The following is a 9,656-nucleotide window of genomic DNA, read 5'->3' as shown; positions in this document are numbered from 1 at the left end:
CCCCCCCCCCGCCGCCGACTCAAGGACCTGACTCTGGCCATCCGGCCCTCTCTGTGCTCTTTGCCAAAAATTCCCATCAACTGCCTCCCCATCTTAACCTGGACCCCCATGCACCCCACTACTCCCCTCTCTCCTGTTCCCTGGAAGGCTTGGCTACAAGCACTTCTCTGCTTCCCACCTCCCACTCTTTTCCCATCTCACTACCGCCTGGTGCTTCCTACCATGCCAATGACACAGCTCTGTTGGTGGCCACTGGTGACCTTGTTATGAAATCCAGTGTACATTTGTTAGTCCTTGTCTTTTGGCTGAAGTTGGGGGTGCCATCATGCTGGATATTAGAAATGATGGTATGGTTTGGGAGTAGACTGCGGGACCCAGCAGTACCAAATCCTGGGCCCCTGAGTTTGAGCCCCACACCCACATCAGGCTCTGCACTGGCAATGCAGAACCTACTTGAGATTCTCTCTCTCTCTCTCTCTCTCTCTCTCTCTCTCTGTCCTTCCCCAACTCATGCTCTCTCTCAAAATAAATAAACATTTTTTAAAAAGTTAAACAAACAAACAAACAAAAAACTAGCAAGAGATAGTAAGGAGCTGGACCTAAAGGAAATTGTGAGACCTGCTCAACTCAGCTTCCACTCTGCCCACCTCACTTTTCTCCACCCCAGACTACCGTCTCCCCACTGTGACAAGGAGAGAGGCTGACCAAAGCCCGCACCAGCTCCAGTGAAGAAACACTCAAAGTTGAGTGCGTGTGCCATCACACTTGGCAGGAGGCTGGCTCCGGTGGGTGGAGGCCAAGTCCGGGAAGGACAGGAAAGCATCAGGGAGAACGCAGACCCCGCCCTGCTTACCACTTACAGCTTGAGGAGCCGGAGGAGAGACCCACACCCCTGCATACCAACCCCTCCTGCTCCCTGACCCTTTTCATTCTCACTAGCAAACTCAGCTTCAGCAGAATCTCCAAACCGAACACTAAGCTCAGCGTTCCTCTTTCACGGGGAGGAGCTAAAATGTGCCGGGGGAGAATGAGGACAGACCTAGGAACCATTCCCAGGAAGCCACCATCATTCTTGAGACCGTCGCTACTCTGGACAACCCACGCTTCTGGTTTTCTCCTGCTTCCATGGCCAGCCTTGCTCTGTCTCCTCTGCTGCCCCCAGCTCAGAGGCTCTCAAGCTTGAGTGCATCCAGAACCACACTGGGAGCTTGACAAGATCAGATTCCTGGGCTCCTTCAGACCTGCCAAATCTGAATCGGCACAGACAGAGGTTGGGGGTCCATTTTTACACAAGTCCCAAGGGTGACTCAGGGCTTATTTTGCAGAATACTGCCTTAAGGGCTGATGGTCTTGAGGGTTCTACCCTAACTCTCCTTCTCACTTCAGCCCAAGGCCCCTGGAGCAGATCTGGCCCTTGAATATGTTCTGGTTGGCCCGTGTTGTTTTTTGATTTTTTTTTTTTTATACTTCTTTTGAGAGAGAGAACATGCACTAGTGCGGGTGCGCACTTGAGTAGGGGAGGGGCAGAGAGAGAGGGAGGGAGAGAGAGAAAATCCCAAGTAGGCTCCATGCTCAGTGTGGAGCCCGATGTAGGGCTCGATCCTCTGACCTTGAGATCACGACCTGAGCCAAAGTCAAGACTCAGATGCTTAACCGACTGAGCCAACAGGTGCCCCCACTATTGTTTTTTTAAATTGAATCAGTTGTCAACACTAAAATTGACAGATGTCATGTAGGCCATCTACAAGAAATCAGAAGATGAGGCAGCAGGAATCCACATTCCCATATGTTGGCCATCAGTGAGAAATAGGGAGTGTTGCCCCATTGGTTGGAGCTTAGGCCCCAGGGCCACCTGCCAGAGATTCCAGTTCACCCCCGTCCAGCCATGCCCCCCTGGCATCTGAAGCAGGAGCTGGAGAGAAGGAGCTTGGCTGCCATGGTTTCAAGCTCCCTCCGATGGGAGCCTGTGCACCCCATGTTCCATGAAAGCCTACCAGGCCCTCAGTGCCCTTGGCTCCCACCTCCTGGCCTTTGTGCACCACATTTCCTCTGCCTGGGAGGCTCATTCCCTCTCTACCTGGCTAATTCCTGCCGGTCCTCCAGGAAGCCCCTGCCCTGAGGTCCTAGGACAGCTCTGGTGCCCCTCCTGGACGCTCCCACAGTGCCAGGGGTGCCAGAAGAAAGCTCACCTAATTAAATTAGAATTTCAGATGACGGTGAAGCTCTTATTAGTATGGCTCAGGCAATATTTTATTTGCCAAATCACTGTGACGAGGTCTGTATTTCCCCCTCGCTGTCCTTATTGCCACCTTCTCTCACCTTCTCAAGATGGTAAGCTCCACGAGGCTAGGGACTCCTCCCAGCTTGTGTACCCCTGTAGTGTCAGTCCTCGCTTTCCACTGGGGTTTGGGACACTAGCGGGAAACTTAGAAACAAATGATGTTTTTTTAAGTAGGCTCCACGCCCAATGTGGGGCTTGAACTCACAACCCTGAGATCAAGGGGCAGCTCAGTCAGTTAAGCATCTGACTCTTGATTTTGGTCCAGATCATGATCTCAGTTGATGAGATTGAGCCCTACATCAGGGTCTACACTGACAGCGCAGAACCTGCTTGGGATTCTCTCTCTCCCTCTCTGTTTACCCCTTCCCCACTCACACGTGCACACCTGTGCACATGCAGGCTCTCTCTTTCTCTCAAAATACATAAATAAACTTTAAAAAAAAAAAAGAAAGAAAAAGGAGGGGCACCTAGATGGCTCAGTCAGTTAAGCGGTGGACTCTTGATTTCTGCTTAGGTCATGATCTCACAGTTCACGGGTTCGAGCACCACACCGGGCTCTGCACTCACAGGGCAGACCCTGCTTCAGATCCTGTGTTTCTCTCTCTCTGCCCCTCCCCCCACCTCAAAAATAAATAAATGTTAAAAAGTTTTTTTGAAAGAAAAGACAATGTGTAGGAAGGGGCTGGACCCACGGCTGTGTACTCAGGCGTGGCCTGAGGAGCCATAGATGCAGGATTTGGTCCCGATCCCACAGACACCCAAAGCCCACCGTTGGCTCCCTCCACAACACTGCCTCCCTAGTCCCTGGAACACAGGGGCATTGGCGGCGGGGGGGCGGGGTGCAGAGGATTCATTTAGGATGAATGTCATGTGGGGACCCTGCCCAGACAGCTTCTCAAAGGGCCCAGGTGCCAGCTCCTTAGAGACTTAGTTCTCTCTGTGCCCTCCGAGAAGCCCAGCAGGTGCAATGGCAGGTTGAGGTCCGAGGAGGGCTCCGCCTCCTCATTCCAGACGGCACCACCCTGCACATGCTTCCAGTCAGAGCACCGTTGGTCTGAGTTTGGAACTTTCCTGAGCCTCAGCCTCTTCCTCGGGCACTTCTCATTAGCAAAGCTGCTGCCAGCTGAGAGTCTGGGTACAAGGAATTCCCACAGGCCTGGTGGTTGCGTAAGTGTAGCAGCCCAGGACCCGAGCCCCTCCCCAGGCTGGGCCAGGCCGGGCCCGCATTCCCCGGGCATACAGATGTGTGCCCACGCGCCATGGTCGTCTCTGACCCCAGCCTACAGCCTGCGTTTCCTTGACTGTCTCTGCCTCTTCCCCCAGCCTCAGGACGGCGGAACAAGCCCCAGCTCTGGCCAAAAGCTCAGGCACTGATCACAGCCTGCCAGCAGCTTGGGGCTGCTTCACTCCATATGCAAAGTAAGAAGGTGAGCAACCCCACCTGCCTCCCGGCACACTGTCACCAAATACCATCCCCCATACCTTCCCACATCTCCAGCCCACGTCGTCGTATACAAGGGAACTATGACTTGTCAGAGCCGGAAGGGACCTCAGACTAGCATTGACTCCTCCAGCTTCCACTTGTCCAGAGTTGGAAACCGATGCAGAGAAAGGGACACAGGTGGTGAGTGGCAGGGCTGAGCTACTCCTCATTCCCTATCCCCCAGCCCGAAGGACAGCTGTGCAGGGCACTTCTGAGAGTGCAATCAGACGACTTCATGCTCCTCCAGGAACCTGAGCTTCCTGCCAACTCTGCCCTCAGCTGCCCACACTGTGATTTCATGTGTACACTTCCAAAGAGATCAGAGAATCAGGGTCCTGGGGAGGGTGTCCTGGATACCGCCTATACCCGGAAGCCTGGAGGACACAACCAGGGGTCTCTGTGCCAGGCAGCCCTGTGAGCGGGGAGGGAAGTCTGCAGTGGGGTTCAAGTGCCTCCCCCCCACCAGGCCATGGAAGCCCTGTGATTGTACAGCTTATCCTGGGCCTAGGAGGGTTTCCCAGAGTCTCTACAGGTAGTTCCCCAGCAATGGAAGTCCCAGCTCCCAGCATCAGCTGTGTCCCCTCATTGGAGGAGCACAGCCTGGGATGCAGCCTGCACAAGTGGAATCCGAGGGCTCCCCCAGCCTCCTGTCAGGAATCTCAATTCAGAGCCAGGCGGCTGTTGGCTTGCAGGGTATATTTAGAAAAGTCAGGCTCCACTTGCTCCCTGTTCCCTTACAAAGTGTGAACTGCACCCATCACATGGAAATGTGATTCACTTCTCAGCAACCAGGCTGAGCTGCTTCCCACCGCCTCCAAGCAACCCTCCCTCTCTGCCCCACTCAGCCCTCCTGTGCCCATCTCCTCCTGTGCCCCACGTGGAGCCGGAGGCTCCGGCAGCACCGTGACCTGGTGGGACAGGCAGAAGGTGCCTCCACGGTCAGAGGCAGAATGTCTCTTGTGCATCTTTCGCAGCAATGCATTGATCTTAGTCTGTTTGCTTTCTTTCTGGAAACCTGGACACTTTCTTCCTCATGGCCTCACAGCCCCCAACCCTCAATCCCACCCCCACTCCATGCTGCTCCTCCTGTGGTCTTTAGAGGCCTGGGAGAAGCTCACAGTCTGTTGGTAAGTCCCTCATAGAAACAAGCGCCATCAGGCAGAGGTTGTACCCCAGCAGCCTGCAAGCTGAACACGGTTGGTTTTTTTTTTTTTTTTTCTTTTTCTGAAATGATATTCTAAATTGTTTTGGTTACTAACACTTTTAAATTAAGAGAGTTCACATTTTAAAAAACGAATCTCCTGCTTCTCCTGAAAACAAGGTCTGGAGTTCTGGTAACCCTGGGCCCTAGTCCTGTAGGGCACATGGGGAGAGAAAGGAAGGAGGCTGTTCCCTTTCCATGGATGGGCTCTCCAGGCCATGCTTTCCCCTCCTTCCTCCTAATGACCGGCTCCGAGCCTGCCCCAGCCCAGGGCAGGCACGTCCACCCCAGGCCTTCCAGCTGGAGCCCAGTCATGGGGTCCGAGGGGAACAAGCAGAGGAAGCCAGGGGTGATGGTCCCCACCTCTCCTCCTTCTGGGAGGCACCAGCATGGTGAAAGAGCACTGGGCTTGGTAAAGAACTAGGTCACAGAGTCCCGCTGTGTCACTGTATGCGCCCCTGCCCCCACTCGCTCGTTCCTCAGAACAATGAAGGGGTGAGTGCTGGAACCTCTCCGGCACCCCCTGGCCCCGATGCCATGTGACTTAGTTAGGCAGAGAGGAGGAATCTGATGTTTGAGGGGTGCTCATGTGATTTCAAATCCGCAGCACAGGAGTAAAAGCCGACACTATAGTACAACCAAGAAAGACTGACCTAAGGCTTCAAGGCAACAGAGAAAGAGGTCTGGGACGGAAGTGATTTGGTCCATTCCCAGCATCCCTAAGTCTCCCCAGGATGTCATCTGCCTTCAGGCAGCACTATCCCAGGGTAAGTTTTTGATGGCATGCCGGGGGACCCAGGGATATGGAAACCCACAGGCACATCCTCTGAATGCACAGTGACACCCACGTGCAGCCTTTCATGCAAGAGTGACCCATAAAGAGCGGGAGTAACCAATACTGCATAACACTCACTAGGTGCCAAGCACTACTTTATATTTTTTCACATATAGTAACCCATTTATTTCTCCCAACTGTTCTATTAAGTCAGTATTGTTAAAAATCCCATTATACAGATGATGAAACTGAGGCACAGAAAGCTTAAGTAATGGCCCAAGGTCACCTGCCGGGTTGGTATAAGCTGGAGATACACCCAGAGGGCATTCCAGAACCCTCACTCTTTGTGACTATACTAATTATACTGCTTTTGCTTGAGCTCCAAGGCTGTAGGGTGCCCCTCGCTGAGCACCCACCCCCTTGCCATCTGAAATTATGTCCAGCTGCAGCCACCCAGCCTAATTTCTAAGCTGATTACCAGTGAGCACCACGTGATGGCAGGCCAAGCAACACCAACAGTAGGCAAGTGCCGTGAAGGACCCTCTTTCAAGTCAACCTCTGCACCACACAGAGAAAGTAAGGGCCCAACAAGGAAATCTCTTTCCTTTGTTGTCATGGTAAAACAAAACAACCCATTTGAGTGCCCACAAAATGACAACATCTCCATGACTCTCTTCCCCATTTTTGTCCTCCTGCTCCGTCCTAGCCGAAAGGATTTCACTCAAATGCCTGAGACAGCTCCTTCTCGCCTCCAAGAGCACTGATATGGGTCCTACACTCACATAAAGAACATTCACAGAAGCTGACCCAAAGGAGCCACGTTGTCTCCTTGCATAGACCATAGAGGAAGTTTGGTAGTCGCCCTACTAAGGTATCCCAGGCAGGAGCCAGTAGAGGGGGAATATAAATGAAGACAGGAGAAAATCTGCTAGGTGTTGACAGGCCTCCTGAGCCCTACAGAGCCCCTGAGCTGGCCTTCTACACACCAGGGAGTGATTCCCACCAGGGCCTTGGGGGTGCTGTTTGGCAAACCCAGGGTTTCCTGATCCGAGTGTGTCCCTGTGTTATTTCCCAAGCCCTCGCCCTCAGGGGCCCAGAGACAAGCCTCCCAAAACCTTGCCACCCCCCGTCCTGTGGGTTCCCCAGGCCTTGGTTACTGCTCCTGTCTCTCCTGAGAGTACCACAGTCCCTTTCCTGCTCCAGCAAGACCTGACTTATCTCCAAGAAGCAAACCAGTCCCTCAGACCTCTCTGAGAATCAAGACACAGGCAGGAACAAAAACATGGTGGAGCCACAGAGGTCTGTCCCTTGCCAAACTCCCCAGAAGACTTGGCCTGCCCCACTAGAAGCTCAGTCCATCTGAATGGCCCAGGAGTCTCCTGATTGCTGATGTTAGGGCCAGGCAAGCCTGCCCAGTGAGTCTCCCTTCTTCCCGACAGGACCGGGCAGCCCGGTTTGCTGCTAGCAGGAAAAGCGACCAAGATTCCTCGCCAAAGCAGGAGCCCAGACTCTCCACTTAGGGGCTCTGTAGGCCTGCAGGACTCCACGCAATGATCACAGGCCCTGCTCACTATCGAAGCTAGGCTGTGGCTGGTCAGCTGGGCATTTGCCAGAGGCGACCAGGTTCCCTGTGTTGGCTGATGGCCACCCCTTGGTGTGGATGTGACCTCTGGGGGTGGGGGTGTCAGGGGGAAGAAAAAGAGATCGGCTGCCCTGACTGAGGCCAGTGGTTCTCCTCTTGTATTACAGGCTGAAATCAAACTATGGCCAGGGTCATGCTCTCTCTGGGGGCTCTAGGGGAGAATCCTTACTTGCCTCTTCTAGCTTCTGGGGGCTCCGGGTTTCTCCGGCTTATGGCAGCATAGCTCCAACCTCTGCCTCTGTGTCCCTGCATCTCAAATCCTCTCTTTTCCTCTCTCAAAGGAACACCAGTCATGGATTTGGGGCCCATCCTAAATCCAAAATGATTTCATCTTGAGATGAGATTGTACTCTCATTGTAAGATCTTAACTGCCTTAATTTTATTTGCAGACCCTATTTCCAAATAAGGCCACATTCACAGGGGCTCAGGGTTAGGACTTGGACATATCTTTTTGGGGGACACCATCCAACCCACTACACTCAGTTCCCTCCTCTATACAATAGGACAACGCTGTAAGGATCGCATGGGTTAATACAAGCTCAGCACTCAGAGCAGGGCCCCCGGCACATCAGAACTGCTCAGTAAATGTTAGCTGTTACTATCCTTCCTCATTCTTCAAGACGCTACCCCATGAACTTGCTCTGAGCCGTACCCTTGTCCTTCCCCTCACCCAGACAAAAGCCCTTGCCCACACAGCCGCTTCCACGGCCTCGGTAGACCTCTCCAGCTTTATCCCAGGGCTTGGTATGAGCGGGAGGAGGCTGGTTTCCTCTGCCAGCCCATTGGCTCCGTTTATAAAAAGCTGGATCTTATTCAGCTCTTTTAAAAAAAAAATAACCATTTTTGAGTCATACGAAAATAGCTTGATCACAAGCAATAATGTGTGTATAGAGACATCATAGAGAGAACATATCTTGCCATCCTAAGCCCAAATGCTTCCCAGTTTCCCCCTGACCATTTGACTGGTCCCCTTCACCTCTGTCTTGCCAGCAGCCAGTACAGAGCCTGCCACCTGGGGCTGGGGCCCAGCTATCAGCTGATAAAGTGAAGGAGGGGGGCAGCCTGAAGTCAGAGCAGAAATGAAGGAGCAGCTGAATATACTGCCCAAGGACCCCTCGTATAGGGGGGACACGGGCGTCCCGAAGGGTGATGGGAGAACAGAAGGAAGGCCTGGACTCCAGGGTGCCTGAGGCACCGTGAGTGTCATCAGTTGAGTCTGATGGAATGGTGCCTGACCTCCAGGAAGCTCAGCCCGGTCCATGATACATCCCAGAGCGCTAACCAAGCAAAAGAGGCCCACTATATCCACTGGCTCAGCTGTACAAAACCCACGGCAGTTACCTTTATTTTTGTGGACTGTTTACTATTTATGACTAATTACCATGTAACATAATAGCGGTTATGTATATAATTATGTGGCAGATTGATTTGTTATAAGCTTTATTTAATTATACTGCTAAACTCTGTTTGGTGAGTCTCCACTGCCTCCAAAGCAAAAACAAAACAAAGCAAACTTTGAAGGCCCTTTGCTCACCTCTGCTTTCACGATTGGAGAAGGTAGGTAGGTCCTGGCCCCACCTCCACGATAGCCCGTTCTCTGGCCAGAGTTGTCCTCATGGCTATTGTTAAAGGTACTGTCCTGTGCTGAGCCCTTGCTGTCCTGGGCTAAGGGTCTTGTGTCCAACACGCATACCGCATGGGTGTGTCTAAAAGCCTAGGATGGGCTCAGTCTCCTCTACTTACCTGGGCTGGGAGAGGGGTCATCTGGCTCCATCCTGGGGGGTGGTTGGAATGGCCTCAGGGCTCCCACAGGGTGTGAGTTCACTCCAAGGGGGTCTATCCTGCCCCTACCCACACAGCCCTGCCTCTGGCAAGAGGCATGGACACTACTCCACTGGTTCTTCACCCCTGCCTTCCTCACATTGCCTTGTTCCTTTTCTTTTCTTTTTTTAATGTTTATTTTTTTTATTTTTGAGAAAGAGAGAGAGCACAAGTGGGAAAGGGGCAGAGCGAGCAGGAGACACCGAATCCAAAGCAGGCTCCAGGCTCCGAGCTATTAGCACAGAACCTGATGTGGGGCCCGAACCCCCGGAACTGCGAGATCAAGACCTGAGCTGAAATCGGACACTCAACCGACTGAGCCACCCAGGTGCCCGGGTCTTATTCCTTTTCGATCTCTCCTGTACCTGAGTGATGAGCACCACAGAAATGCTCATGGACTCCTCAGGTTCCAGCCTTAGAGCCAAATTGGGAAGAGGCAGGAAGCCACTGAGA

Source organism: Herpailurus yagouaroundi, unplaced genomic scaffold (genome assembly GCF_014898765.1).
Source record: "Herpailurus yagouaroundi ecotype Mexico unplaced genomic scaffold, PumYag 162, whole genome shotgun sequence".
NCBI lineage: Eukaryota > Metazoa > Chordata > Mammalia > Carnivora > Felidae > Herpailurus > Herpailurus yagouaroundi.
This window is presented reverse-complemented; position numbering follows the sequence as displayed.